Source organism: Cavia porcellus, unplaced genomic scaffold (assembly GCF_034190915.1).
Source record: "Cavia porcellus strain 051 isolate PalLab524CR breed Dunkin Hartley unplaced genomic scaffold, mCavPor4.1 scaffold_3, whole genome shotgun sequence".
Classification (NCBI taxonomy): Eukaryota; Metazoa; Chordata; class Mammalia; order Rodentia; family Caviidae; genus Cavia; species Cavia porcellus.
This window is the reverse complement of record NW_026947486.1, coordinates 82753620-82769281: the sequence shown is the minus strand read 5'-3', so window position 1 is coordinate 82769281 and position 15662 is coordinate 82753620.

The following is a 15662-nucleotide window of genomic DNA, read 5'->3' as shown; positions in this document are numbered from 1 at the left end:
ACCCGAGTTAATCCCAGGTAATCATTCAAATGCCTTAAAGCCTAGGCAAAGAAGGGTGAAAATGAGGGTCCATAGGCAAGTATGAATTGGAAACATAATGTTAGGTGAACTAAGTCAGGCACAGGTGCTAAAATATCGCATAGTTCCTCTTACATGAAAAACTCAAAGTATATACATGTAAATGGGGAACATGTAAATGAGGAAATGGAAGATAAATAAATGGACAGTGTGGAGAGGTTCATATGGTTCCACAAAGTATCTACGTTATTGCTTCAAAAACTATTTTAATATACACGCTAATTTGTTTCATTTATACTACTATTATCTCTTAGTTCATTGAAAAGAAAGTTTAGTGCTATTACGTTTGCTTGTTATTTATATAAGAGAAACTTTTTGTTGATATCATCTACTCTGAGTAACTGCTTTGAAAATAATGATACAAAGTGTGTTTACTTTGCTTACTCTTTACTATTTTGCGAAAAATATATATTTTTATTATGTTTTATAAAAATAGAAAGAGAATTTTGGAAAGAAGCTTTTTTCACTCAAGTCATAAAATAAAAGGTGTTGAGCACCTTTTAAATAAAAACTTCCATTTAAATTTCTTTTCTGTACATCTTAACTTAAGATTTTAAAAAATTCACATAACTTCTTACTTTAATTTTTATACAATAAAGAAGAACATTTGAAAAGCATGCATTCATGAGCACACACAAGCACACCTAATTTTAGTGCACTTTTCAGACACTTTATTTTTTATAAACTGAAGATTTGTGGCAAAACTGCATTGAGTAAGCCCATCGGTGATACTTTTCAACAGCTCAGAAGACTATTGGTACTTTTTAGCAATACAAGGTATTTTAATTAAGTTATGTGCATTGGTTTTTAGATACAATGTTATTATACATTAAATGGACTATAGTGTATCATAAGCACAATAGTTTTACACATTAGGAAATCAAATCATTCATGTAATTCGCTTTATAGTGATGTCTACTGCATTGTGGTGACCTGAAGCTGAATTCACAATACCTCTGAGGTATGCTTGTATAGAAAAAAGGATTAACCCCAGTTACACATTTCATTGTTTCACTAAAAACAATTACTGAGCACTCCATAAAACTAACAGAGCATAATTTTCATTCTTCAGTTCTATAATTTCTTTATTAATATCTCTAGCAGTGAGTGTTTCTTAGCAAAATAACAGTCAATCAGTATTAAGAGAAAAATATTTCATATAGATACAATATTCAGAAACAAATGATATTTAAGCTTATGTGCCTGATTTATTTCATTTAGTATTATGATCTCAAGGTGTATATATTTACCTAAAATGCTTCAATTTTAACATTTTTATTATAAAATAGTTCTCCATTGTATACCATTACTGAATTTTCTTATTCATTTATCTGTTGGTTTGGCATATTGGCTGTTTCCAAGATTTTGCTATTAAAATTGTGCTGTTATAAATGTGGATATGCACATAACAGTGTGATATGATGCGTTTAACTGTTTTGAAAAACAAGTTTGATGGAGACTAGCTTAATAAAGAACAAAATAAAAGGTAATAGAAAGTAGATATTATTAAATGGGAAGTGGAACAAGAGATGGAAAGAGGGATGGGGGATGAAAAAAAAAATGAATTATGAAGACAGAGAATAATAGATTTAATTCCGTTCCCAAAGAAAACTGTAAGCGTTCAACTATTCTGTGAAGCCTTTCTCAACTCTCCCTAACACAAGTCTCAAAAAAAAAGTCTATGACTCTGAACATTGGAGAAAGCTAGATACTTAGTGATGGACAAAAGCATAGAAAGTAAAAGATGGAAGAATATTAGAGAGAAGAACGTACTCCTCGAGTGTTCATCTAACTCATCTAAGTCAAACAGCTGAACAACTGAGGGAAAAAGTGTATCACCCTAAGGATTCAATGCATGTTCATAATGAGCAACTCAAAAGATTGCATTTCTTCTGGTGATGCATTTCTTCTTAAAACCCTGCCAGGGAATTTAAGGCATGAACAGCAGAGTGATCATAGGCAAGACGCTGGGAATGCATCATTGAATAAGAACAATTAATAGTTTCTGAATTCTCAAGCATACAGTATAGTTTCCAGAAGAATTTTCCAAGCTGTGTGGCAAGTGCTATAATCAGAAAGGCAATTATAAGAATTGCATTTGGGGAAATAAGTACCCCTTCAATAAGAAGTTTAAGGAATCAGAATGTAGCTTAGTGGTAGAGCACTTGCCAAGCATTCATGAGGCCAAGTTGGATTCTCAAGACTGAGAAAAACAATTAACTGATAAATTATATTTTGTATAACAGAATGATGTTATGAACTAATATGGATAAGAATGATACTGCTTTCTTGAAGTAAGGGACAAAAGAGAAATTAAAATCAGATTTTTAAAAATGGCATGAAAAGGGGCTGGGGATTTAGCTCAGCGGCATAAGCGCCTGCCTTGCAAGCAGGCAGCTGTGAGTTCAATCCCTGGTACCGATAAAAAGGAAAAAGACAAAAAAAAATGGCATGAAAAACTGATACAAAGGAAACCTCAATACAACATACATGGTGTACAGGATTTCACAAATGTAAACCAAAAATATTAATGATTATAGAGTTTTTTAAAGTTCAAAACAACATTATAGATGTAAAAGTAGACAAAGGAGATACAATAAAATAACTGAAGAACATAAAGAATACAACAAAATAGACTGAATATTCGCAAAACTGATCAAAAAGGAAAATCAAATGTGCAGATTGAAAAAAAACATTAGTCCTTTATAAGAAATGATACAAATACATAAAAGCATGTGGTAATCATGATTCCCCATTATATGGTTTTGAAGCCTTATAAAGTTCTCACTCACTAATTGAAATGGTTTTATTCTGTGCTGTTAGATATTATTGTCTGTGATGATATGAACAGCTATTTTAAAGAAAACAAGACACCATAATAGCTAGTGCTGATGTAGTATCATCTTGTTTTGAGGTCTCATCAAACTGTTGTTCTTCTGTCTCCATTGGTTTTATCATGTTGTATCTTACTGGATTTTATTATATGTGATAGTATAAACAAAAATTTTTATAGGCAAAGAGATAATAGAGAAACCATTGTTCGTTTTCTGTTAGTTGATTCTAAATACCCTGTAATCCTGCCATTCTCTTGAATGGTTTCACACTGTCTTGATATGTTTGATGCTACAGTGTATGAAGTTATACTCAAATATTTCAAGGAAAGAGACACTATGGTAACTACTATTAAGTCAGATTATCTTGTGATGAAATACTATGTTGCTTAAATTGTTCTGTATTGTTATGCTGTTATGTCCTCTTTTATCTTAATTTCCCCCCTTTTTAAATTTTTTTGTTTTATTATTATTTTTTAATTAAGGGAAAAATTTTTAAAAATTAGCTGGATATATTATAGTAACTTTTTTGATTTCCTATTGACTCGATTTGAAACCCCATATTGCTCTCACCATCTTGTTTTGACTGATTTTACTCTATTCTGTTCTGTTTGATATTATCAATTTTGAGGAAATAGACAACTACTTTGAAGGCCATAAGATCCACTATGATGCCCACTTTGGTTTGACTATTATCTTCTTTTGAATTCCAGTAATGTCTCCAATGTTTAGGTTTTATTGGTGTTGTTCTGTACTGTTTTGTTCAATTTTATTATAACTGATAATATAGGCAATTCTTTTTAAGGTAGCAAGGGGCATTATGGTAACTATTGTTGATTACCTGGTATTCTGTTTTTACATCATGTACTATGTCCATCCTTTGTTTTGACTGACTCTGCTTTTTTTGTCACATTTGGTTTTATTCTCTTCCAAAAAAAGTAACAAGAACTGTGGGGGTAATAAACCCAAAATGTTTAAATGTTATTGTAAAAAAGAGAGGAAAAGAAAGTGCTCTAAAGGATACAACTGCAAGTGTGTGTAGGTGTGTAAGATAGATGATCATATTACTAAGTTTGTAATGAATCATTGAACACAACTGTTTGCAGTTTCACTGTTCGAATGTCCAATTTGTATGCTTAATTTTGTAACTTGATCAACTATTTCTAAGATGACAATGTATAATTTATTAACTAGTGATTTTTTACTGTTTATTTTTTTAAATTCTGTATTACTTGTACCCTTTTACTGTTTTGTTTTGTTTTCTTTTTAAACAAAAAAAGAAGTAAAAAAAAGAAAAAAGCACTAGTCAACAAATTTTATAAAAAACAATGCTAAACTATTTCTTAATAAAATAGCTACATTTGAATATAAACAACATTTTAGGCATCTGGCCAAAACAGAAAAAAGAAGGAAACAAAGTGACCCTGATAAGGCTCCAGAGCAATATCCAACACTAGAAGAATGTAATGTAACATCTCTATCATATCTTCAGAAAAAAATTAAATGTTCTTTGTCCATATTTTTGAGTTCTCACGTAAGAGAAACCACACAATGTTAAATCCTGTTGCAAAATATCTATTTCTCTATTTCCTATTATCCATCTTGTATCTGGCTCTTTATTTATATTTTGTGTTTCTTGTATGGTCATAAATAGTTTCCAACAGGAAACGGGACCAACAGATGAAAGTCGGGAAAGGGAAGGGATGCAAGGAACATGAATAGAGAATTAAGATACGGGGCCAAGAATTTAGCTCAGCAGCTCAAGAGCTTGCCTGGTAAGTGAGAGGTCGTGAGTTCGATCCTCAGTACCAAAAAGGAATTAAGATATGTTATGTACATGTACCAACTCTGAGGTTATGCAGCACAAACATATAATGCCTCTAGTTATGTTAATTCCTTTCTTGCGTTTTCCTTATATTGCTACTCTAATTTTGAAAGTCGAACATTTAACAAGAAAATCTTTATAAAGTTGTGCATTTTCCCCTGCTTAAAGATCAGCAATATCTCTTATGTTTGGACATGTGGTATATTCTAATTGTTGGTTTTCTAAGTATTCTAGCCTTCATTTTCTTCCCAACCCAAGAATCATTTCACAAGTTACTCTATATTTCCTATTAAAAGTTTACCTGTGTATATTTTTTTTGTTAATTGCAAATACAACAGAATGATATACCATCACTGGTATTTAGAATTAGGGTCTATGTTGTGGGCAATATATGAGTACACTTTCAGTGTTCCAAAATCACTCCCAAATAAGATATAGTTCATTAAAGTAAAGAATTGATATGAAGTAAATCAATTTTACTAAATGAAATAATGATATCTTTTTATGTGGCTTTATATATTCTACTTTTCTTATGATAGAGAAAAGGCTGTGCTAAAGTTTCCTTTGGTGATCAGCCTCTATCAACTTCTTACATTTGGCAGTATTTATATTGCTATTTTCTATTGTTAATAGTATGAATTTGCAGTATATAATGTTTACATTGCTTGTGTGGAGTGGGTAGATATATATATATATATATATATATATATATATATATATATATAATACATCTTAATTCCTTTTATTATAGCCCCTTTCTTTTCCCTTTCTCTCCTTCCTTTCACCTCTTGAACCCATTCCCTTTTCCCATTCCCTATCTCCCAACTTCCTATTATCTATCTTTTATTTTGGTCTTTAGAGATTTTTGGATTCCTCATATAAAGGACATTATACAATATTTAAGCTTATACATGTGTCATATTTACTGTACATTATGATCTCAAGGTGTATTCATCTTCATACAAATGACTCAAGTTTATCATTCTTTATGGTAGAGTAGTACTCCACTGTATATGTATGTTTTCTTTAGTCATTTATGTTGATACACACACTGATTCTCAACTTTAGCTATTATGAACTATGCTGATTCAAACATACATATGCATATATTACTGTAATATTATCCATTTAACACTTTTAGGAAGATATCTAGAAGGGAAATAGCAGGAGAAAAATAGTTTTTTTAAGAAATCACTATACTGATTTCTACAGTGTTTGTATTCATTTAAATTCCCACCAACAATATAAAAGGATTCCTTTTTCTATCATTTGGTTTCTTGAGGATGGAGATTCTTTCTGGGTTATGAAGGAAGCTCACTATTTTCATATACATTTCTCTAATTGCCAGCAATGTTGAACATTTTTTCATGTACTAATGGGTCATTTGTAACTGTTCTGAGAAGTATCTATTCATTTTGCTTGCCATTTTTTGATTGGGTATTTTGTTTGAGGAATCTAATTTCTTTTTTTTTTAAATTCTTTGTGTATTCTTGATGTCAGTCCTCTGCCTGAGGAAAAGTTGGAAATTTTTTAACATTCTGCAGGTTGTCTTTTCACATTGTTGTTGTATCTTAGGTTGTGCAGAAGCTTTTTAATTTGATATGATCCCATTTGTTGCTTCTTGTACTATTTGCTGTGAGACCTGCATTCTGTTCTAAAAATTTTTGTCTGTACCTATGACTTTGAAGAGTGTTACCTATCTTATCTTTCAGTAGGTTGTTTCTAGTTTAACATATAGATCCTTGATTTTTATTTACTACATAATGACATGTATGAGTGTAAGTTCTTCTCCACAAGTAAGTGTAAGTTCTTCTCCACAAGGATTAGCATCATTTGTTAAACAGCTATATTTCTTCCAATGTATATTTTAAACTCCTTTGTCACAGTTCAAATAACTGTATGGACTGACGGCTGTTTCTGTCTCTTCTATTCTATGTCTCTGACCCTTGATATCTGTGTCTGTGCCAGTACCACGTTGTTCTTCTCCCTGTAGATTTGTGAGGTAATTTCAAGTCCAGAATTTTTTATGCCACCTACTTCTCCTTAGTTACCCAGGATTGTCTTTGCTATCCTGGGTCTCTTATTGTTCTGTGTAATTTTTATGATTATTTTCTGTAGCTTTGTGAGACATGATGGTGGTATTTTGATTGAGATTGAGTTAAATCTGTATATCAGCTTTGGAAATATACTCATTTTGATTGCATTAATTCTGCTTGTCCAGGAACAGGTGGCATTTTTCCATTTGCTGCTGTTCTCAATTTTCTTTTTCAGTTGGATATAATTTTTATTATACAATCTTTCACTTCCTCATCAGGGTTAACACCTAAATATTTAAATTTTTGATGCTACTGTGAATGGTATGGCTTTACTATTGCTTTTTCAGCAAGTTTATTAGTGTATAGGAATGCTATTTATTCATGTGTGTTTATTTTGTATCCTGCTATACTGATGAATATGGCTATCAATTCTACTTTTTCAGCGGACTTTTTTGCATTTCATAAGTATAGAATGACATCATCTTCAAATACCAATATTTTTATTTTGTCTTCTCCTATATGTATCCTTTTTATTTCTTTCTCTTGCCTGGTTGGTAGAGGTAATATTTTGAGTTCTATGTTGAACAGGAATAGTTATAATAGACACATATATTCATCTATTTTGTTTTAGAAGGAAAGCTTTCATCTTTTTCCCATTTGATATTGGCAGTAGATTGGTCACTAATAGCTTTTACCATGTTTAAATGATTATCTTTTTTAACTATTGAATGTTGAGTTTTGTCAGAGGCTTTTTCTGCATCTGAGATGATCATGTAATTTTTGTCCTTGCTTCTGTTTATGTTGTGAGTTATATTTATTGATTTGTGTGCATTGAATGATCCTTGCATTCCTAGGATGAAGCTTATTTAGTCACTGTCTAATATTTCTGATGATTTGTTGCATGCTGTTTCCTAGTGTCTTATTGATGATTTTTACATCAATTTTCATTAGAGACATTACTCTATACTCCTGGTTTTTGGTTAGAGCCTTGTCTTGTATTGGGAGCAAGATTATGTTAGCTTCCAGGAATGACTTTGGAAGTACTGTTCACCTCTCAATTTCATTAAAAATTTTGAGGACTACTTGTGCTATGCCCTCCCTGTGGTTTTTGTCAAATTTGACCGTGAATCCATCAGGTCCAGGGTTTTTTTTTTTTTTTTTTTTTTTTTAAGTTAGTAGTGTTTATTACAGTTTCAAATTTATTGCTTCATGTTGGATTGTTCAAGATCTCTAAGTCTTCTTGGTTTGGTTTTGGCAACTCAAACATATTTAGTAATCTATCCATGACTTCTGAGTTCTTCAATCATTTGACGTATGTGTTTGTGGAGTTGCAAATAACTTTCTTAGCTTTGACAGTTTCCATTGTGATTTTACATTTTTTATTTCTAATTACAATATTTTTTTATTTTCTTTCCATTTTTCTGCTAAGATTGGCTAAGGTCTTGTCTATTTTACTTACTCTTTCAATGGATCAGTTCTTTAATTCATTGATTCTTTGTATTAAGTTTTTAGTCTCCATTTAATTAATGTTTTCTCTGGTCTTTATAATTTCCTTCCTATTAAAAACTGTGGGTTTGAGTTGTCCTTTTTTTTTTTTTCTAGGACCTTGTGATGCGTCGTTAGGTTATTTATTTAGGTTTGTCCTATTTTTCTTCAGTGGCTATCACCACTATACACTTCCCTCATAGGACTGCTTTCATTGTGTCCCATAAATTCTAGTATGCTTTGCAAGCATTATCACTTAATTCTAAGATCTGTCCTATTTCTTCCTTAATTTTCTCTGTGACCCACTGATTATTCAATAGTGTGTTGTTCAATTTCCACATCTTTTCGCAGGTTCTGTGGTTTCATCTGCTCTTGATTTCTAGTTTCATTTCAATGTGATCTGATAATATACATGGTAAAACTTTGAATTTTTTTGCATTTTTTACACATGCTTCATTCACTATGATGTGGAGGAAGTACCATGTGAAGCTAAAAAGAATATTCTATTTTTGTTACGTAAAGCACTCTGCTTATATTTATTGTCTATTTATTTAAATATTTGATTTGACTCAGATATTTCTTTGCTAATTTTTTGTTTAGTTGCTCTATACATGATATTGGATATTGTGATTTCCCCACTATAATTCTATTAACCTTCATCTGATCTTTTTTTTTTTTTTTGTCTTTTTCTTTTTTATCAGTACCAGGGATCGAACTCACAACTGCACACTTGCAAGGCAGGCGCTTATGCCGCTGAGCTAAATCCCCAGCCTCCTCATCTGATCTTTTGTACCCACTAGACTTTGTTTTATAAAGTTCATTGCACAGTAGTTTGGTGTGCATATGTTTGTATTTACTATTTTTTCCTATTGAATAGTTCCACTGACCAATATGCCAGGTCCTTCTTTGTCTCTTTTGATCAGCTTTGGCTTAAAATCCACTTTGAAGACAGGATAGTTATTTCTGCTTGTTTTGGGATTCCCATTACATAGAATATTGTTTTTACTGTTTTGTATACAGTCTATTAATTTCTTTTTGTGTTAAATGTGGTTTTTGCATATAGCACACCACTGTATTTGTATCTTGAAACAGTCTGCTAATTTGTGTTTTTGAATTGGGGAGTTGATTTATTCCTGTCATTGTATTCATTTCTTCTTACTGTTATGCTTTTTTTATTTTTTAAAATTTTATTTAAAGAAATATTAAACAAAACAGAAAAAAGGTAGAAATAATACATATTTCAAAGAAAAAATAAATAGTAAGAAATCACTTGTTGATGATTATACAGTGTCCTCTTACAAATAGTTGTTCAGAATACAAAAGTGAAACATACAAAGTGGGGATTCAAACAGCGAGAGTGGAAACAGTTCTGTTCAACTATCCAACAAAAACTTAGTAATATGGTTATCCCAATCCTATACACTTAAGCATACATGCAGTTATACATATCTTCATTTATGTTAAGATTAAACAAACCAAAACAGTCTAAAATCACTCTGAACAAAGAATAATAGCATCACTGGATTTCACATCATGACACTACAGAATCAGCACTGGGTATGTAGTGTCTCTTTTTCTTCAAAGCAGTTGTTCATTGCATCAAGCGTTATAAGATCAGTTCTCGTAAACTGTTTATATGTTCTATGCATGCATGAGCCTCAACATATATTTCTGTCCTTTCTCTATTAGAGGGAGAAACAAAACAAAGCAAGTCAAAACACTTTCCTACAAACACATGAAGCAAAAAATATAAAACCACAGTACAAGGTGTTCTACTATGGTTACTGTGCTGTGTCTTGTTATCTTCAATAGAATTGCGTATATCATCAGACATAGTATAATTGAATACAGCAGTATATAACAATATCAATAAAAAACTTTGTTAATACTGTAAAACTTCAAAAACAGGTAATAATCAAACCAGAATGGGTATCATAGTGAATTTTATTTTCTTCAGTGTAATTGCCATTACTCTCAGACTTGATACTACCAATCATAACAGTTTTGAATAAAATCTGTCAATACGGAGCAGCAATCAAACAAACCAGATTTAACTAAGATCAGTAATGGTAAAACAGTATAAGTTATACAGGGCTCCAGATTAAGTTAATAGGAAATTAAGAATGATTACTGTACTATATCCTGTTATTTTTGGTATAGCTATCTGTACCCTCAGATCTAGAGCAAGTAGATAAAATGGAACAGAATAAAATCTATCCAGGCAAAGTGGTTTAAGTAACATGGGTTTTATAAATCCTGGTTCACTATTAACAATATACTCTGCCTTATTTTTAAGACTATTCATCCCCTTTCACTCCCCCAGAGTGTACGGTGCATTTTGAGGTCTCACCAACACCCTCAGTTTTTAGATTGGTGAGGGGGAACCTGCTATTTACCTAAGTGGTTCCAAACCTTCTCCCTCCTGAACCTCATCTCAAGTTGTATTTCTTTACCTATTAAAGCCTGTCTTTCCAACCTATCTACAAATACTGGTTCAGGTGCCCCTATTACTCTCTGGTTCCCTGTCACATAGAGCATTGTTTTCTCATATTTGATTTTTGGTCCATAAACCCTTTTTCAGGTTAATTATATTTCTTATATGAACATCTCAGTGGACCCTACCTCCTGATCTACTCTGCCTGTGTTTCTCTCTTTTTTTTTCCTTTCTCTTTTTCTTTTTTTAGTGTATCAAGGCCATCGATATTAGAGATTATAGACAACCTTCTCTGCCTCATTTCTGATGTGCTCTTTTTATGCCATTAGTTGTCTGCTTTTCTCCTTCATTACACTTTCTGCTCCATTCACTGAGGCCTCTCTGCCACTGTTTCTAAAATCCTGGTACTTTTCTCTCTCTCTAGAATGTCCTTCAGTATTCTCTGTAGGGTTGGGTTAGTGGTCACGAATTCCGCCAGTTCCTCTTTGTCTTGGAAGCATCTTGTTTCTCCATTAATTTCTAGAGTCAGTTTTGCAGAGTATATCAATCTGGGCTGGAGGTTATTTTCTTTCAGGGCTTTGAATACTTTGCTCCAAGCTTTTCTTGATTTGATGGTCTGTGTTGAGAAGTCTGCCATGATTTTGATGGGTTTTCCTTTACAGGTGATCTGTTCCTTTTCTCTGATGGCTTTTAGTATTCTGTTCTTATGTTGTGTTTCTGAGATCTTGATTGTTATATGTCTGGGTGTGGTTCTGTTTTGGTAGTAGGTGGCTGGAGTTCTGTATGCCTCACACATCTTAATATCATTTCCTTTGCCTATGCTTGTGAAGTTTTCCTTAATTATTTCTGTGAATAGCACTTGTAGTTCCTTTGTTTGTACCCCTGCTTCTTCAGTCACATTCTTTATGCTTAAATTATAGATCCTCTTGTCATCTCCTAACCTTTGTATTGGTACTGCCTGTTTCCTTAATTTTAAGAAATTTTTCCTTTCATGATCACACATTGCAAACCTGTCTTCAAGTTTTGATAGTCTATCCTTAGTTTCTTTCAAGTAGTTTTGCCAGCATTCAATGGAGTTTTTTATTTCCTGGTAATCTATTTGAACCTGCTTCCTGTATTCTATGTTTTCTTTATATTCTTCATTGAATGATTCTCTCCTTTTTTGTGTTCCTCCATTCTTCTGTCTGTGTCTTCTTGAGAGGTGCTTAGCATTTCTTTTATTAATTTACTTATATCTTGCTTTACTTGATTAAATATTTCACTTTTGAGCTAATGTACAAGGTCCCAAAAAAAAATCTCTTTATGTCCACTGATGTCGCGTCTGGTATTGCATGTTTGTTTCTCTTATTCTCTTTTGTATTTACCTCTCCTAGATCAATGTTCTCAGGGCTGGGGGCTGGGAAATCTTTCTTGTTTCTTCCTTTTGTTGTTTTTGTTTTCTTCCATACAGGTGTGTAGAGGAGGTCTCAGTCCCTTTCCTTGTTGATTATGGTTCTTCTGAAGAATGGTGGCTAGATATTTCTGCCCATTCCAGTGTTCTATTGAGGTGCAAACAGGGGCGGCATATGCTGGCCCCTCCTGTCTGGGTCAGTCAACCTGCTGAAGCCTTCACTGTGTTAGTGTGCACCGTGCTTAGGGAATTGGTTTGGGACAACTTATTGGGTCTCCTCCAGGGGCATGACCCAGGCCAAGCATACCCCACCAATCTGGTCTGGGAAGTGAACAACTGACTGAAGTCACTGCTGTTTCTCGTTCCTGCCAGTCCTTCCCGATTCCAAAATATCGTCCCGTTCGTGCCCTTTTCCCATACAATGGACATATTCCAAGCACTCACCGCAGGTCAATGCAGGCCTGCTGCTGGCTCTGTTCTCTGCTGGGCTAGCCTGACCTCCAACTTCAGTGCAACTGCAGTTAACTGCAACTGCGGTTCCAGGGAGTCGAAGCAGCGGGAATTCGGGCAGCTTGATGAGACACAGCCACTCAAGTTCGGGCACTGCAGCGAGAGCACGGAATCTTAGCTGTTCCAATAGTAGCCCTGGGACTGCATGTTTGACCGGTTTTTTTCCCATTTAATTTCTTCCTGGGTCTAGAGGATCTATCTCCCTCTGTCCAAGCCTCCCAAAGATGTTTTATTTTGGCATCTGAGTTGTCTGTCTCAGGGAGCTTCTGTATTCTGCTCTTATCTATTTGCCATCTTTGATAAACTCTGTTTTGCTTTCTTTCTATTTAATCACTATCTGGTGTATTCATTTTATTGGACATTCTTAGCTTCATTTTTTCTTTCTAGAATATTCTGGAAATTTTTTCAAATGTTAGTTTGGTTTTTTACTTCAGAGATTTTGTTTTTAATCGTTGAAGTATGTTAATTCTCAAAAAATTCTGAAAAATAATTGTGTAGAATATAACATTCTGGGCTAGAAGTTATGTACTTTAATAGCTTGAGACACTTCATTCCATGCTCTCCTTGCAAGGTTGGCTGGAGAAATCTCTTGCAATGCTAATGTGTTTTCCTTTGTAAGTGATTTGTTGCTTCTGTCTACAAGACTTTAAGAGTTTGTTCTTGTGTTATACTTCTGATATTTTAGCTAATGTGTTGCATGGAGTGCTTTGTTTTGTTTTTCGTTTCAGTTTTTTTATCATGCCTATGCAAGGTTCTACATGTTTTGGTTGTTTGTATGTTAAATTATTTTTTCATGTCTGGAAAAAGATGTTTGTGCCCTTTATGCTATTGTCGGATTTTTCACTATTTCCAATTACTCCTATATTCATCCTCTTTGAGTCATCTATGAGCTGTTGGATCCATTTTTTCCTGTTTCCTTGTTGCTTTTAAGTTATCTCTTGATTGATCACTGACTAAAGTCCTAGCCTCTAGATCTGGCACTCTGCCTTCACGTTGATTGCCTTTGCTACCCATACTTTCAGTCATGTTTTTAATCACATGGATTTCTTTTTGAAATTTCTTTTGGACTCCCATTCTTTACTATGGTGGACATTCATGTCTTGTATCTCTATCTTTTAGCTCCACTAGCTATTTATTAATGTCCTCTAGAGTTGCTGATTATTTGTTTCATGATGGTCATTATGCGATATGTTATCCACTTTTTATATTTGCCAAACACCTTATAGAACTGCTTTAACTCAGTTGGTACCTTTTCAGACTTACCTGCTGTGTAGCTCATGATTTCCTCTCCCTCACCGCCCCCGTACTAATTTTCGTGGAACTGGAAATTGGGAGTTTTTGGAGACATTTTGTTGCTTTGTCTTTTCATGTTTCTGAGGATTGGTTTTGCTTATTTGCTTATTTTATTATGCTGGAGTTTTCAAATTCTTTGGCCCAGTGTCCCATTCTTTGGGGGCAAATTACAGTATTATTTATAACACATCCCCCCAGGACAATCCAGGCATTGGTATAGATAGAATGGTATGTTCCAGCCTCTACTATATTGCCTTGTCTATGGTAAGAAATTCAGCAACAACTGTAGCATCAAATATCAACTGGATGCAGTATTGACAAACCCTCAAGACTCTGATTTTAGTGGAGACAATTAACACCCCCCCTTATATTAACCTATAGTAATGCTGAGTACTGATTTCTTCTGGATTTGGCAGTAATGTCAGAGCTCAAAATATCCCTACACCATGTGCATTTTTCTTTGGGACTACCCACCCTCTGACAATTACTTCTACTGAGTCTTGCCTCCCACAACAGAATACAGACCCAAGATCTTCCTGGTCTGAACCTAGGCCTCCCAGAGAATCCTAGGAGATCCCTATTTAGCTCTCATCTTCTCCAAGCCTATTTGTCAAGGCTATTTCTCACCAGGTCTCTGTGGAATGATATGACTTCAGTCTTAAATTGAAACTCTCTTCTGTATGTTAATCACTTTCTTGATCAGGTCAGACTGTTGGTTGTCAACTCTGTTTCCCTATGTGGTGAAGAACCCAGGGACTTCAGGTAGAGCACACAGGATGTGCAGTTCCCAGGTCCTCCTGAGTCTAGCAGGACTATCTGGTGGGTAGGGGTATTGGTTATAGGTAAGGTACATGCTCCCAAGTCCTCCTGGGTCTGGCGCTGGACCCAAAAGGCAATATAGGCTAGGGGCAGTGGTACACACACTTCCTGGGATCTCTGCCTTTCACTTTTAAGAGTCATTATCTGATTGTCTTTTATAAAACACAAATTGCAGTTAATCCTTGTTTTCTAATTCTATCTTAAAATCTTTACTTTGTAATAGAATTGTTTAACCCATACACATTTATTGATTTATTGGCGTTGGTTGGTCTTACTTCTGTTGATATATATATATATATATTTCTCTCATATTTTTCCTGCTTTTAGAAAGTATATTTTTGTAATTTTAATTCTGCAAGAAGTTACCCCTAAATTTAAAGTAACTGTATTATCTAGTTTTCCCTGTGAAACTATATCTATTAATAGTCTCCATGCTTCCGTACACCATCGTCATATCTACCAGATAATGATGGCACAGTATGAAATTTTAGATTAATTTTGTGCTTTCTATGTTTAAAACACATTGCTTACTCTTTCAAGGATTATATATGATATTTGCATTTTCTATAATTTACAACATTCAAGCTAATTTTATATTTAAATGAATATGACACACACATCAATCTTTTTATACCACAGTCTGTATTTCAAACTCTTAAATTTCAGCTCTCCAGTTGCTTTGAGTACTTATTTTTAGTTGTTTCCTGCTCTTTTTCCTAAGAGTTCTGTGAAGCATATACTTCAGAACTCCTGGAGTTCTGAAAGTACTTTTAGGTTGCCCTGTCACAGTAGAAAATTCTTTGGTTAAAATATTTTTTCTATCAGAAAAAATAAATGCTACTACATTACCTTATGACATTTAATGTTACAGAAGATACTAATGCCATCTTTTTAAATTGTTTTTCTTTTAAAGAGGATAAAACCAAGGAAAATAAAACAGAATAAAACCAATCAAAAAAAT